This window comes from Corvus cornix, chromosome 14 (assembly GCF_000738735.6).
Source record: "Corvus cornix cornix isolate S_Up_H32 chromosome 14, ASM73873v5, whole genome shotgun sequence".
In the NCBI taxonomy this organism is placed as follows: domain Eukaryota; kingdom Metazoa; phylum Chordata; class Aves; order Passeriformes; family Corvidae; genus Corvus; species Corvus cornix.
The window spans coordinates 12,305,054-12,322,375 of NC_046344.1; the positions used below are offsets into that span (position 1 = coordinate 12,305,054).

General features: G+C 39.5%; 1 protein-coding gene across 33 annotated transcripts in view; it reads right to left on the bottom strand.

Moving 5' to 3' along the window:
* Positions 1-17,322, bottom strand: part of RBFOX1 (RNA binding fox-1 homolog 1) — a 1,114,622-nt gene that overhangs the window by 108,503 nt on the left and 988,797 nt on the right. The gene's annotated exons all lie outside the window — the stretch shown is intronic.

Sequence of the window (17,322 nt, forward strand, 5' to 3'; positions counted from 1 at the left end):
CTAACAAACTAAGTTTCTGCCCAAAAATATGACACAGAAAGGCTCATAACCTAATATGCAAATATAAGTTGGTAATATATAATATTATTGTCTGTTATCTTCAAACTCCTGTATTTTATACTACAAAGCAGCATTTGACAAGGAGAGTCATATATCTGTAACTTGATATTCTGGCCCACCAGGGCTTTGTGATTTGGATTTCTAGCTTGACCAATTGCTCTCAAATAAAACAAACCATCTCAGCATTTGTTTGAAATGAAATATGAAAATTAAAATATTTGAAAATATATTATTTTCAGAGAAATTATGAGGGCTTTTACAAGATGTTTTGCTGTCTGGTCTCTCACAGGTTTTTTTGTAATAATTCTGTCAGCACAGCAACTGCTCGCAGTGTTCCCTGCAAATTTAAATGAGGTCTTAAACTAAAAATAATAATCTACAGAGATTCCTAAAGATATATTTGCACAATCCAAACACTATCAACTTAAACTGTATCTTAATAAGAACAGAATGTGTAGATTTTCAACACCTCAAAATAATTATAAAAAAAAAGATGGATGTGTCTAAATCAAATATTTTCACTTCAACATTTTTCTTGTCTAGTCCCCCAAAACTATTGAATGTCCTTCAGATACAGATGTACTTTCTGAAGAGAATAAATTGAAAAATAAAATATTTCTTATGTAACCAGAGAGTAGACAAGGATGAAAGCAGGTATCAACAGCCTGCAATTTTTTTATATTTGATTCCAGATTTTATTAAGTGTTTCAATTTAGCCTGGCCAAAACATGGCACTTCATTGAAAAGAGTGGAATGGACTCAAAAGATTAATGACAGTAAAATTATCCTAATCTGTCATAAGCTCTGATGTAACAGTAAGAGGAAGTAATTTGCTTTAGTAAAAAGCAATGATCACCAAAGCATGAAAATTAACACTCCACAGAGGTAGATATTAAATGAGAAATATTAGCTGCATCAGCACACTGGAGACAATTATAAAGTGCAGAGGATTTCTGAGACTGAGAAATACTATATTTATTATGATAAAGTCAATTTTACCACTCAGTAAATGCTCAGTTTGTGATTTTAGTACTGAATTTCTTTCCCCTCAAAGGTAACCTGCATTACTGCTTTCCAGAATTTATATCACTTTTGTTTCCTTTATGCATTATTGCTTACTTTATCTTATGGAAACTTATTAATACAGAGAAGACAAAAAAATCACTGAGAATTACTTTATTTTATTACTTTCCTTGAGCACCTAGACAACACCTGACATGCTTTTGAGAAATTATATTAGTCAAAAAGGGCTTTTTATCAGTTTCAGTCAGCGAGCATTTATGAACAGATGAGAGCCTTTTTTTTTTTTTTTTTTTTTTGGTACAAAGAGAAATAAATATGAGAAGATAAGTAAAAGTACACAGGGAAGATACTTTGCCTTTACATTCTCGTATTACAAAATAAATTCAAGCTGAAGATTTTTATAACCACCAGCATTCATAGTGAAAGGTGCTAATGCATCATTATGATCTAGCAGGTTGCTCGCTGTGTTTTACAGCCTTTCACACTACATTAACCTTTTGTACCTCAAGTATTTATGACCTCATAAGTAAGTATTTATCAAACTGAAAGCTCATATACAGCACTGTATTTTAGCTCTCAGTTTTTAGGAACATTTATAATTTCTTTTTCCCTGAATTTAGAATCACATTGGTTTACAATCCATATTTTTAGCGAAGATATTAAATGCAAAGTAAAACTGGTTTTCCCACTATCCATGGAAATGACACAAAACTATGAAATGCCTTAAATAGGGTCTCATGCCAAGGTTAAAAAAACAAACAAACAAAATAAAACAAACCCCAGCAAAACAACTTCCCACACAGATTTTATTCTACAATAAAATAAGAAACTGTTAGAAAAAGCAAATATAACTGTTATGCTTTCTGCAATATTCAATAGTGTATCAGAGCCAAACAACCAGAAGTAGTCTTGGTATGAGAATTGTCACAATTACTTAAGTAATAGGTTCCTCACCTACATATGCTCTGTATTTAACCAAAAAAACCCTCGAAAAAATAGCAATTCAGGCATATGCACTGCCCCATTTGAGAAAAAAAACCCCACAGCTGGCTAATGTATTGAAGAAATATTGCACAAATACAGTATTGGTTGCAAATATTCTTCCCAGCAATTCACTGTGAAATCTGAGGTATGGAAACCTACCGTGAGCAAGGCCAAATTGTAAACTTCACACACGTTCTTATCAAACTTGTGGCTAACAAACACTACAAATTTTTATACCTCTGAGAGAAACGAGCCCTGTCCAAACCTGTGTCGTCTTTGCTCTCTCTCAGGTGGTGTGAGACACAGCAAGGCAGTATCCTCCTACCCACAGGCACCTGAGCAATGGCAAAAAAAGAAAAGAAGAAAAAAAAAAAGACAGGAAAGGAAGATCATGTGGAAAAAAACCCACAGAAAGGGAAGGAGGGTCTCTGCTGCTCAGTTACACCTTCTGCACACTTATGCAGGGACAGCTGAAAGAACAAGAAGTCAGCCTCAGCCTCCAAGGGGTTTCTGCCTGCTGGTAATTGTACTAAGATACAGATCACTGTTGGCCTTGACTGCTGCAGGTATTGTGGAGAAAAAAGGAGAAAAAAAAACCCCAAACATAAGTAACTTTGCTGCACATGGAATAGATTAAGGAGCAGCTGAAGCGCCCTTCTCCGACAAGATGCTGCCAGTCTCCCTCCCAGCCATGCTCCTTGTCCACACTGGGATCTCCTGCCACCCCTCTTGCAGCTTTCTGAGACTGTGAAGTTCAGGCTTTAAACTCAGCAACCCAGCAAGTCGAGGGCCAGTTTCCAGTCCCCCTCTGTCGCAACAGTCCCCGCTCCCTGCATTTGTAAAGCTGAATACCACAGCTAAACACTTTCATATTTGCTGCATATACAACACAGGGAGCTTTAGCCCCTTGCCATGATCCTGGCAGCAGTCATGGTCCTTGCATCATTTCATGCCCCACCCCTGACTCCTCAATCCCATTCCTCTGGGGAAGAGAGATGAAAACTGTGCCAAAGCAGAGGAGCAGACACATCTTGTCATTGTGTGTGGTATCAGCTCATCACATATCCCAAGGTGGGAGGGGTGGGGGAGTGAAGAGGTGGTAACTTCACACTGTCTGCATGGTATGTCTGAAAGTCAAACCAAGCTGCACAGTTTTCCCCTTAAAAAAAGAAAAGAAAAAAATATGTATAAATTTCCTAAGTAACAGAGCATCTCACCAACATTCTTTTTTATTCATACACCTGAAACATAGCATTCACACAAATCAAGCTGAGACTCTGATCTATTCAAAGCTCAATGTTCCAAAAGCATCAATTCAAAATGAAATTCAGCAATAAGATTCTGTTGTTATGGAGAAAAAAAGACTATTTCTCAGTCTAGACACTTGGGCTCAGGATAGCCAGCTTCTGCAATCAATTTTGTCACAGATTTGCCTCTGGCAGGTTATTTAAACTACTTGCACCCTGGTTCCTTCTTAACAAAAGCAGAAAAAACAGTAATTGTAATTCAGAAAAATCTCACAGAATGGTTGTAGGGATTAAATAAATCTTTTCATGAGATGCTTGGAGAGGATCATCCTCTAAACTCAACGAGAAAGAATCACACTAGATTAGATCAGCAGCAGCACATTCAGAAATATCTCAGTCTTACAGCCAACTCCCAAATCTAAAGAACTGAACATAAAGAAATACCTTCAACGTTTGAGGTCACAGACTTGTAAGGTCTCTATCTCAAACTGTTTTGTGCTACCCCGTGAGAGTGGTAGGAAATGAAATTCAACTTCCCTCATATAAGGGATGATCACCTGGAAACACATCAGAAAATCTGAAGAAAACACAGGAGGGTTGCCTTGCGTTCAAAGCCAGAGGAGAGCAGCCCTGTAACGCACCCAGAGATTGCCCTGTGCTCTGACAAGCTGCTGGCGACAGAAACCCCTCAGTCCCTCAGCTGCACCACAGCAGACACACTCTGCTCCTCAGGCAGTACCACAGCCTGTCACACATCCTCCTGCAGCCCCTGTGACATCTGTGTGAGGGCAGAACCACTGCAAGATTTCATAACATTGGTTACATCTCTGTGACAAGGCAATTCATCAGCCCCAACGAGCCCGTGCAGGGCAGCACCGAGCCCCCGTGGTGTGTTCCTGCAGCATCAACCTCAGCCTCAGGTATTTTGTGTATTCCCCACCTCAATACACCAGAGAGTGGACAGTGCACTTGTGAATACAGACAAAACACTGAAGCAAACTTCAAAAAATCCTTCAAGCCCTCATAGCACTCAAAGCTCTTTTTCTCAGTGACAAAATTGGCCTCAACGTGCGCCAAATCGTTTCACCAAAAGAAGGGCACGGTGCAAAGGTATTTTATCAAAGTGAGAGCAACAAATTTATCACCTGGGCCCTATTCAAATTGTCAAAGAGCCCAACTGCAAAAAATGTGAATAGCTTCTGGCATGAAATACCTGATCTTGTTGAAAACTGCTGAGCAAGTGCCACACCCTGTTCTGCATTTCATCAACAGCGCAAGGTGTCACAAAGCATCCCCCAAATAATTAGATCTTTCAATTGCATCTTGAAGATTTTCTAGTTTATTCCCATTTCTTCACCCCAAAAGTATGCTCAAGAAAAATCCCTTGTAATAAACGCAGAGTTTGTTAGAGGAGCAACAAACTTATCATCAACCATCTTTCTTCCCTTCTTTTTAGTCCCAGCAGCAACACACACGTGAGGAGACACAGCTTTCCAGAAGACAATGGAGTCACTGGTCTGACACCTGTATGTGTGATATGAGGAACCTTCCCACAAATATCTTAAATAACCCTATAATGAAGCAAAAAGTCTCCTTTTTCTTACAATAAAAGCAAAGCACCATTCTTCATGGAAGAAAATGGATAGTAAATAGAAGATAGATAGACAAAAAAACCAAAACTTGAATATTCAGCAATACAAGCCCTCTTTTCTTCCCACTGAACACAAAAGGCTTTAAAACACGGGGCACAGTAAGTTCAATCAAAATAAAAAGTATCAGGTTCCTAAATTATGGCTCCTAGCTAGCTGGTTCTAACCTTAGCAGCTCTAAATGATCGGTGCCTGAAATATGTCAAATCAATAATTCAATTAATTAGAAAGCCACTCAAATGTGGGGCAATACATTACAACTGTTTAGGTTAAGGAAACTGGAGATATTGAGAGTAGCTTCAGCTTGCTATGTGAATAGATTGTCTGTAGTGATATTAAACACCTGATGATAGAGGAAAGCAATTTTATATAGTGGGTGGCCAAGGCATACGTGGCTGGGAGGAGCGACACATTTCTCAGTCAGAAACATGACATACAAAATGACTGATTTTTCCAACAGCAAGATTTGCTACACTTGCCTAGTTAGGACCAGCATCACCTGTATCACCTGGCACACAGCGAGTAGATGTTACATTTCTAGGCATGCAATAGTCTGTTCAGGAAACTTAACTGTGAATAACCCCAGACAAATACCCCAAATGCTCAAATTACAGCTGGGGAAAACTTTCAGGCAGAAAAATTAGATGCACTGGGCTAAGGTGGACACGTAGAAGCCTGGGATATATAAATTTGTTGTCCTAAAAGTATGTATGTGGAAAAGAAAAAAACAAAACAAATCAAAAAAACCCAGAAAGTAAAAAAAACCCTACAGTTGTATTGAAAACAGAGGCATCTCTTAATGCAAAATAGTAATAAAATGATAAAAAAGGGGGCTCTCTCCATTAGAAAGCTCGGAACAGAATAGTGATTCAGACTCTGGTACCTTTGATTGAACATGTTCTGTCTCCAAAATGCATTGAAATCTTTGGAAAGTTGACTGCTGTACATGTAAAATGAGAAGTAACACGGGGAATGGCTGCAAGTTTCTTTCAAGAGAGAACAGAGAGATAAAAGGAATGGATGTGCAATGCTTTCAACTCAGTGGGGAAAAAAAGAGAAGAGGGAGCCCAGCTCAGAAATGAGAGCAAGTTCTAAAATTGGAAACACTTGCTGGAGATGGGAAGAAGCCAATAGCAACGTTTTAGGCTGGTGTGAAAGTGCTTTTATTGCATGTGTGAGCCGTTTCACAAGTACAGCTCCTGCCAGCCTGGATGTGAACCCCAGCAACTGCACGATGCAGGAGCCTGCAGGGCTCCAGAGCTCTCCAACACCTGTACTCAAACACAGCCAGGCAGCAGCTCCTGCAAACTCAGCACCCCATGATGCAGGGATCTGTTCCTGAAGCCAATCCCTTCAGAAGCAGCTCTGGCCAGTTCCTGTAAACACCAGCACACAGCCCTTGCAAGGCTTCTCTCTCAGGCTGAAACAGTGTTTTGTAGCTAAATTCCTGTGTGCCAGGGTATGGATTTACTGGGATATAGCATCACCTGCTCATGAGGATCAAACAATGGTCGTGCATTAAAAATGATTCAATGTCTACATGGCAAATATGTTGACTCCTCCAATTACACTAATTGCAATGCATTTTAAGATCAACACTTAAAGGGATTACTATAAAATGCAAGTTTTTCAATTTGCTCCGAATCTACTCCTTTATCTCATTTTAATTGCTCTTATACAACCTTCATTTTTCAATACCAGCTAATATTTATTTTTTTCCAAACACACTGTCTAGAACACATTCTGTATTTAAAAAGAGGTCAAAAATGACATTCATATATAAACAACCAAGCTCCATTATTTCTGCTGCTCCAGCTTGGGATAGTTTTGCCACCTGTCCCTGTCAGATTTTCTTTAAAGAAAAAAAGGAAGCTTATGTATGAGAACAAGTAAATACAAATATTCAGAGGTGAAATTTGGCACCCACTTCGCTAAATTTGGCAACAAGGTAATTGTAAACTATGTAAGAAAGGAAATGGGGTGGAATGTGCCCACGAGAAACCATATTTCTCAGCACAATAAATATTTCCATACCCCTAAAACCAAAAGAATAAGCACTCCAAGCAAATAGGCAATAGACTTGCTACATTTTCAAGTAAATGCACAAGTTTAAAGCAAATTACTCTGGCCAAAACTATGATTTTTTTCCTCTAAGTAAAAATCCACAAGATTTCTTTTTGAGTATCTCTTAGCTTTAAGATTAAAACTTGCAAATATTTTAAATAAATCGACATTTTATAACCACATTTTTGGCAACAAATCTCTTTAAACAATAGCAACAATAATAACTTTTGCAATGTGAACATATTAGAAAATAAATCACATCCTCATGAAAAGCAAAATTAGGTGTCCCAGCATTGTTATAACATGAAAAACAGTAAATTTACATACTTGGAGTTTTGTAGATCTCTCTTTTCTCACATGTTATGCTGTTATAACCTGTAAGATCTTTTTTTAACTTCAGCTTCCACTGGAGGAGCTTCAGCTGCAAACACTAATTAGCACAGGCAGGCTCAGAGCTTCCTGGCTAGCTGGGTGATCGTGCCTGCAATATGTTGCAGCCTCGGTACACATCTCATTTTCAAATCAAATATTTAGATACTGCTCTGGAACAGCTGGAACTTACGTGAATCCTTATGAAATTAAGTAGTTGACATCTTTTGACGCACTTTTTATAACAGCAACAAAAAAACCCCACAGACATAGAAAAGACTTGATTGTAAGCATGTTCTCATCTTCTGATTGAATCAGAAGACAGTCTGTTGCCTTTTTTTAAAATCTTTTATAAATCAGAGAATAAAGGAAAAGCATTTGAATTACAATCAAAGCAAAAAAAGCAGAGCAAGAGAAACCCTCCATTCATACTTTGGATGGGATAAGGAAGCTGGGAGGCAGTGCCAGTCTTATCCCAGAGTCTGCAAGCAGTCAGTTTATAAAGATTGAGATGTCCTCAACAGCCACCTGTGTTCCACGGAGAGAGTTTCATGTTCTCTATCTACCCCACCTGGAGGTGTTATCAGGCCTGGGGGGCAGAGGCAGGTGAGGAGCTGCCACACAGGTGCTTTTTTACCCCCTCCTTTCACAGGCATTTTTGCAGAGCTGGTCCTATGGCAGGGAAGAAGCACTGACACATCCTGCTGCCATTTGCAGGTGGGTGTTAAATAGGCATCTCCATTTGTACTGATTATATTTCAGAGGCAGTGGCAACTTCCCAGGTAGGGAAGAGACCAGAGGCAGTGGCAGCTGCTTCAGTGGGTGAGATTTAAAGAGGTCTCTGCTGGAAAAGCAAATGCAAAAAGCCCCTTTAAGCAAGAGTAGCAGAAGACCTAAGGGATCTGTCTTAAAAAGCCGTTGAGAAGTTTTTCTAAATCCAAAAAGGCAGCACAATATTCAACACAACTGGCATGGGATATCAGCTGAAAAAGCATCTAGAACCAGCAAGTTGCTGCAATTTGGATACAAAAATACAAGAGAATTCATGTATGTTCTTCACATCAACTATGTATTTCCTTCAGAGATTCCATATTCTCCCACTGCTACAGTAAAATCAGTCGTAGCTTTGTACCTCCTATAGGGCAGGAGGAAATGAAAGCAAGCTAGTAGATAATATTGGAATGAGCAAAAACTGAGAAGAGACAAAAAATAGAGACAAAGAATACATAATAAAAAAACAGAAATGGAAAATGAAAGACTATAAAAACGGAATCGTGTTGTAGAGATGAAAAGGAAGATAAGACAATGAAAATGCACACAAAGATTAAAAGCAGTCAAGAAGCAAGCAAAAGAAGAGGAAGGTTTTGCAATTATTTTTTTTAAATAGCAATTATTTTGTATTTGTATATAAAACCCTCCCAATGTATTATGGAGGTCAGACATGGTCAGCCCACCACACTGTGTCACAGGTTTGTAAAGAAATTGCCCTATATGTGTAGGATTAATTCAAGACAGAAAAAAAAAAACCCCCAGGTTACTCTCTTATGCCTTCTTCTGGAATTTCTACAATTAATTAATAAATTATTGATCATTTAATGTCTATGTCTGTGCAATTTAAAATGACCAACCAATTCTTTCTGCATATCACAGAAAGACCAAATAGAGCGTGATGTGCATGGTAGAGTGTAAGCTCAGTGTAATTCTTTTTCCAGCAAAGTCTGAAAAGAAGAACTTCTAACCCTTCCCTGAATGCAGATCTAGTGAATAAGAACATTTTACTGTCTGCTTCTGCCTGCAATGTCTATCTCAGCCTGTCAAGCCACTGGTAGAGCATAAAGCAGCTTCAAACTTAAAGATGGATTCACCTGCTTGTGGGTCAAGCCAAGACAGAGGGACATGCCTCATTACTGTCTTTCTAATACTGACGGATAGCAAAGTTAAACGTTTGAATGAAGCCACTTTTTCACACTGACCCTAGAAAGGAACAAATTAAGCAGGGAGAAGTGGTAAGCAAGCCCACACATGAGTAACATTTAATTAAAGTAATTCTGTGGGTGGCTGGGTGTGTGGGAAAGCTGAAGAGAGAGATGTGTGGGAGAGGAATGGAAACTTGAGAGTATAAACAGGATTTTTTAAAAGTATTTTCAGGGTTGGGGGTAATAACCCACTAAGCCACCCTTAGCTGAGACCCAGGTGTAGTCATGCAGGAGCGTAAGTTTAGCTCTAGGCACAGACTGTCACATGAAGAGAAATCCAGCCTCATGACTTAAGGAAGAAGAGAGGTAAGCCTCTCTGTATGATCTTCACAGCTTTTATCTGCAAACTTTGTCAGTTGTGCAGCTACCTGTGCTACCTGAGCACTCTGACCTCTCTAATGGAGAGGCAGCTTCCTGCAAGCAAGGGTAAGGATTTTGCTGGATAACCAAGAAGTTACAAACTTCTCGTGCCACTGCACAAGGTACTCCAAGCTATACTCAAGTTTACATGCAATTACATAGAGTAGGGGAATGGAGGAATCAACAACTTCTGATGAAGGTGAGAGCCATTAACAATCATGTGCATGTCAATTACAAGAGAATGGAAAACTTCATTGATCTTACCTAACCTGACACAGCCACTCACACATTTAGTGAAAATGAGCTAATTTTCACCAAAAAAAAAAAAATCCCCCCATAAGGATCAATTTTAATTAACATGTTGTATCGTGGAGCAAAGATGCAGAAGGTCAAATATAAAAGAAGTTGAAATTGGGTATTTCATCACACAAGGTCCCCTTCGAAATTTATGCTCAGTGTACTCAGCAAAATGTGCAGCAATGGTTTTTCTCAATACATACGAACCCAAAGCACAGCCAAAGCATTTGCATGCCATGGCTACTTAGACTGCACAGAGAGAAGAAAAAGTCAACAATGTAACATGTAAAATAATGGGTATGGAGAAGTAAAGAGCCCAAGGGACAATACAAAGTATAGGGAAACTTAAAAAAACAATATTAGCTCAGCTCTTTCAGGGACAAGCAGGAAGAATATCTTGAATTGTTTAATTGGTCAATTAAATTGACAGATTAGAAATTCATTGGTAATGCTTTCTAGAAGAAACTTTTCAAGTTACAGTAATATGACTATCTCTGGTTGACAATGTGGTTGGAAAGACCTCTGCAATGTTTTGTGTTTCAAATCTGCCTTAGAGCTGGCTGGCACTACCCACTGAAGTGATCCAAGAACTGTTAGTGTGCCTCATGAAGAACATTCAGAAGGGTAATCAATGGCCTTCAGCTAACTTATTTAAGCAAACATGACTAAAGATGACAGAGCATAATTGCTCTCTTTATCCTTGTTGGTGGGGGTTTTTTTTTTTTGGTTTTGTGGAAGAGCTTCAGCTTTAACTTTTCACCAAGTTCAAGCGCACAAAAATGAGGGAAGGAAGTGAAAAATCACAATATCTAAAAAGACCCACAAAACCAGAATAATATTTTTTCTGTCTTCTATTTCAACATCATAACCTTTTCTTGCTATGAGAATCAAAAGGTATAAGAAACTGAGGTGATACCTAAATCACAATGATCAGGCACTGAGATCTCAGAAGAACTGGCAGGGTAAGGCTGTTGTCCTCACACCACATACCCACTCACCGAATCACAAAGCCCAAGTTCACTCAGCAACACGGGAAAAAGAGGGTGGTTATTTATCTTCTTCCCAGCCAAAACAACAAAACACAAACAGGCACTCCATAAACAGCATCGCAGGAAACAGTCAGTGTCAGGTTCTGTGTATCCTCGAGGAGAATCTATTTTAGAGCTGCCACTGACACGCAGAGGGGCTGAAGTGAGCAGTGTGTTCCTGCTATTCCTTAGCATAAGCAAAGGAGCACACGTGGGGCACAGTTGCAAAGCTCACACTCAGGGCTCTCAGCAAGGAAGCCTCTTAGAAGCAATAATGCCTATGATCACAAGTCATTACTGTGCCTCACCACCCCAGCACAGCATTATCTTATCTATTTGGGATGTCAGTTTTGATCTCTTCACTATGGAGTAGGAGCTGGACCAGGTTCCTTGCTTCTGCAGCTCTGAAGCACTCAGGGTCTTGAAATAAGCTCCTTGAAATATTTCCTTCAAGGAGCAGTTGGGACCAGTTATAATAGGTAGTATAAATGAAATAGCACACCATGCTGCTACAATAGCCTGCACCAGCAGGGTATGATTTAGATGAATAAACACTGCTGTAAGAGTTGTCAAAGCATTATCAGCTATCTAGCGTACTGGTGGCAAACATCTCGAGACAAAAATATGGCATTGAAGTAGAATAAAAACTGGGTCATTGATACCAGTTGGCAATAAAAAGTGTCCATGGGGGAATCTGACTTGCAAGACAGCCACTTTGTGGTGAAAATTCCAGTTCCTTTGCAGGGGGAGCACCGTGCCATCCTTTAAAGAAGGAACTGGTGTGGTTTTCTGCCCTGGAACTCTGCTCTGCTCCTTGCCAGCCAGAATTACACAGAGAAGTAAGTGAGCCACTCCTCCCCAAGCCACAGGAGACAGCTCCAGGTATCCCATGGAAACCTCTCAGGCAAGAGCAGAACATTGAGAGACAGGGATAACAGCAGCTGAGCTCAGCAGCACTGAGAAGTGTCCCACCCACTCTGCAGACACTTGGCAGGTTGGACCCCAAACAAGTTCAGCTCGAGGCTCCCGAGCACGGCCGCAGTTCCGTGAGGAGCCAGCACAGTACAGAGAACTTGGCTTTGACCATTTCTGCCTCAGTGACACGCTGCTGTAAGATGGACAGCTGGACACCAGGTAGCATAAAGCACACTGCTTAATGTGGAATACAATTGCATGAAGCAGCTAATGTAGCCCACACCCCCAGGAGTTAGGGAGGTCATGGATCAAACAATAGGAGAGAAGGAGGAGATGAACCAAGGGAGAAAAGAAAGAAACTGGGAGGGGAAAAATCACTTAGGCCAATAGCTTACCTAGAGGACTGAGCCAGAAAAAGAGCTAATAAAAACCAGAAATATGCTGCCGAAAACTGTAGTAATAATCTACTCACCTGCAGGCTTAGATAACACACTAAAGCACTTCACTCTAAACGCTTCCTACTCCCAGCTTTCTTACCCAAATTAATAAGCACAACACAGTAATTGGTGCACTAAACCCCAAAAATGTCAGCAAAGGTTGTACATATCTCACTTCCCCAAAACAACAAAGTTCAACATGGTAAATAATTTTGCAGTCCAGAGCATCACCCTCAGATGAAGAGATGGCCTCTGCAACATGACTAAAAAAGGCACAAACCTGGACAAATTAACACCAAGAAAAGAAAGCATCAAACTTACAGGCCATTAGATCCCAAGGCACACACAACATCTCGAAGTAAAGCAAGGCAGCTGGAACTACAGACACAATATCTAATATATCAATTATTATCCCACAGAAGTATCAGGTTCAGTGGATGCCACAAGAGGAATTTTGGTAGTAACCAAGCTGAAATTTAGTTCTAACGGTGAAGTTAGGAGGAAAATACCTTATCATCTTCCCAGGCCAGAGACAACCCACACTTCTGCACAGCACATCTTCTACAGGGCTTGAAGAGCACTGCATCCCCTAATGCCATGCTGGGTGCTGATGCTGAACACTTCAGACAGAAAAGCACCGTGCATGGATCACTCCTCCAAGTAAACTGCCTTTTTCCCTCAAGATCTCTCATCCAAACACACAACTTATCACACAACTTTTCAGCTTCTGAAGCCTGGTAAAGTCTCAGTCCAAAACAGAAAGACTGAACAATGATCTCAAGTTTTATGCAAAAGTAGAATTAAGTTTAGAGCGGCTCATTTTCTATATACACCCATAAAACACAGAGCATTACTGCAACCCGAGCTCTTACCACACCATGAGTTACTTCCATTATTGGTATAATACATTTAGAACAGGAAACACTAGAGAAACATTTACTTTACTATTACCTGCTCCCTTACACATGCCCAGCTAATGCCCTTTTTATTTACACCCACATCTCCTGCTGTCATCAACAGAAGCTGTGCAGGAAAACAACAAAAAAAACTGAACAAGTTTTACTCAGAACTATTTCTGTACAATGGGCTTACATCTATATATGTACACAGGTAAAGGTGGTTTCATAAAATGAGTAAATGTCTTAAAAATACTTCAATACACATAACTATTTAATGTAATGCTCTAAACCACTCTACAAAATCATCAGACACATTACTTTTAGCATAACTTTGTAACATACTTTTCATTGATCCAACCTTCTAGGAAAAAGCCATTTACTATTTTTGTTAATGCCTTAAAGCATATTTGATGCTATGCAACTCCAAAAGTCTACCAGCACTTAAATAACCCACTGCTGGTTGATTATCGATTTTGCGTATACTCAGATGCACTTCATCCTTACTCAAAAAAAACAGAGATGCTCAGAGAAGACTCAAAGTAACTTGTGACAGTATTTTATTACCTACCAATGATTTTATATCATTTCAGCTAAGTCATCCTGTCTCTAATCATTTACTACCCTTTCATCCTGTCCCTCTGCTCCTGTTTCATAGCATCACAGAGTTAGCAATCCCTGCACATACAATCCAAGCACCTCTTGTTCCAGCACTTACTCTGACAGAATACCGTGTTACACTCTTATCTAAATAGATTAAAACTGGTCACTGAGAAAGACACTTTCGAGAAGTACAAGAGCATGTCCAAGAGTACGTGAAGTACTTTTGAACATGAATCACAAGAGCACTCTGCACAAAATTGCAAACCCGTAATAAAACTGATGATTGGAATTTTGTTCAGTTTGCGGCAAATGGGGATCCTGGCAGTGGTTCCAGCTGGGCCAGGATCACACCCTGGGTTGCAGTTAAGGATTCAAGAGAAGTTGCACAGAACCAGTTTATTTTTATTATTTCAATCTTTCCTGGGTATTAGGTGGCACTAGACCCAGTGTGAGCTCCAGCTTCAGTGTATGATTCTTTCAGACAGGAGGAAAGAACCTGGGACACTCAGAGAAAGCCTGGGAGGTATCTCACCTCTTCATGGATTCAGTCCTCCATGGAGGTGATTAAGTCACTTCTGGTGTAATTCTACAATTTAGACAATTTCCCTGCAGTTTCTTAGGTTCACATCGCAAAATTTTAAGATCCATTTTTAATGGCGTATCCAGCTTCACATGCACATTAAATACTCCCATAAATTTGTGAGTAAGAAAATTCAAAAACTGGTCTTGCCTCCAACAGCTTGTCTGAACTACATTAATCACAACAGCATTCTTTTGTGAATGATTGGCCAATTCATTATTCTTCTTTCAAATGCATGTCATAATGCTTAATGAGAGGAAACCAAGTAAAAATACCGGGACTTACCAAAAAATGCCACTATGTCCCCTCCACTTAAAACTCTTTGACTGGAAATCAACTATTCTCAAAGGTAGCAGGAATTAGAAAGAAACATATTTTTTCTCCTTCAACAATGAAGAGCACATGGAGGTACAATGTTGACACAGTGCTATTCAAGCTCTCTTTCATAATAAAAACTTATATTAATAAATCTACAGAGATATGTATACAGCTGGACCCTCATGAAGTTACATAGCCCATGTTAAATCTGCCTGGGATCTATCTGCATATATATATTTATTAAGTCGCCACAGTTTGCCAAGAGCAATGGCTAATGACACCCAGCATAACAGATTTTAAATCTAGGTACCTGCAATTAAATTGCGAAAACAATACTTGTCTGTACATTTCTAAACCTAACTGGTGAGCAATGTGTTAAATGTCAGTGCAGATCCACAGATAAACACACTTCTTGAGAACCTGCCTTTTCATTGCACTGTTCTTGAGGGAGAGCATCCACAACTTTCAATATAACATTGCAATTTAGAAAAAAATATCTTTTTAAAAACCAAACCAAACTAAAACTTTCTCAAATAGACCCTAAAGTCAAAAGGAAGGAAATCTAATTCTTTATAAACAGCATGGGAGCTACTTCAATATGTTCTGTCCATTCCTCTGTAAGAAAGGAAACCAGAATGCAAGGAAAGGATCCACAGTAAAAAGAGCAAATAACTATACCATATTCCCTGAATGTAACAGGTTAGTGGAATTGAAGTGTTATCCTGCAGAGAATGGAAATTCACTCCAAGGGGAAACGGAAGGGAAAAGGCGTCTGACAGGTAAAATACAAGTTGGATATTAGGAAGGCAAAAAGCAAGTAAGAGCAGATAGCAAAGGACACAAAACCAAATAACAATAAAGCCTATTTGCATATCAGAAGCAGGAAACTGTGCAGGGAATCATTGGATTTGCTAGAGCTGGGATTGAATAGAGCACTTGAAGAAGATAAGGGCATTGCAGACAATCCAAACTATGTCTTTTCACCAGCCTTTGCTACGGAAAATGTTGGGAAAACACATCCCTGACTTCTCTGATAAAGTGACTGACATTTTTTCAAACTGAAAAATCAAAACGGGGTGAGGAAACACAATCAATTGAAGGCAATAAATGATGAAGGATGAGCTCCTGTCCCACTCCCATCGACGGGTCTTTTACCATTGATTTTAGCACTGTCAGTATTTTACTTCAGGACTGAACAGAAACAGTTTCAAAACATGAAAAGGCTGAGCTGGGCATCACAGTGGATTGTTCAGGTTGCAGCAGTGGTCACAAAAACCAAGCAAAATCAGAGAATATAAAAAGAACAAAAAAGGGACAGTAGGAAAGACTACCTTTTTAGTCAATATCCAATCTCTTCTGGAGTATCTATTCAGCTTAGGATTCCTGCTCTAAACCAATGACAGTGGTATTTGACAAGAGCTGGACAACAATCAAAAATGATAATGGAAGCAAATTTTAAAAGCTGGAAAGAACCAGGAATTTAACTTAGCAAGGAGATGGATAAGAGGGGACACAGTAGAGCTGCAAAGGATACTGTACAAGCAAATAGGATTCTCTTCAATTTAAACTTTCTCCCAATACCGGAGAAAAGGGCAACTCAGGGCAATAAAAAGTTACCAAGCTAAAAATAAAAAGTCCTAAACATTTTACTGCATAAACCGCAGAAGTGTGCAATTAATTCACAAGGATTTCTCCATGATAATAGCAAGGAATCTTCTTCAGTGCCTTTGCTCTTGCTTTACTTTCTTGCTCATACCCACATAAAGAAATTAGTGGCATGGCAATAAACATAAATTTGCAGAGCTCAATTAAGCGAATGTGTTTTCCCTCTCCTCTTGCCCCAGTGCATGAAACCTTTTAGGCTGGATGTGAGCCAGGAAGGAACGGGAGGTAAGCTGAGGCATGGAGCATGGCTGAGGCAGAGATGAGGACAGCCAGGAGAGACGTTTTGAGCACTGTCTGTTCTGTGCTCCATCCTGCACATGTAACACAGGGGGTTGGTTGATGGCTCAGAAATCTTCCAGCTCTTGGCACTGGGTATATTGGGTCCCACTCTAGAATTAAGACAGAAACACTAAACTATCAATGTGTGAAACTTGTGACTTAAATTACAAGGTAGAGCCATCCAAGGAGTCTCTTGCATAATTCATGACACTTCAGAACTTCACATATAAATCAAATAGAAGGAAAGTCTATCATTTCTGCTCTGCTTAGCACAGATCCACACACAACGTGGGTAATGGCTGCACAAACAAGCTCTCTAGAATACAGTATTGCAGACATGCTCTTCGTAACACTAACTCAGTACATTTTGTACAGGATCATTCAATTAATACTTTTTTTTAGAACTACTTGTGTCGAAAACACAGAGGTCATTAAGAATAATCAAATGAGTTTGGTTTGGGGTTTGTGGTTGCTTTCTTTGGCCTTGCAAATGAATGCCTACAAACACTCATTTGCAATGTTTTTCCATATTGGACTTAATTAAAATTTATGCTGTGATTCGTGGGCTGGCT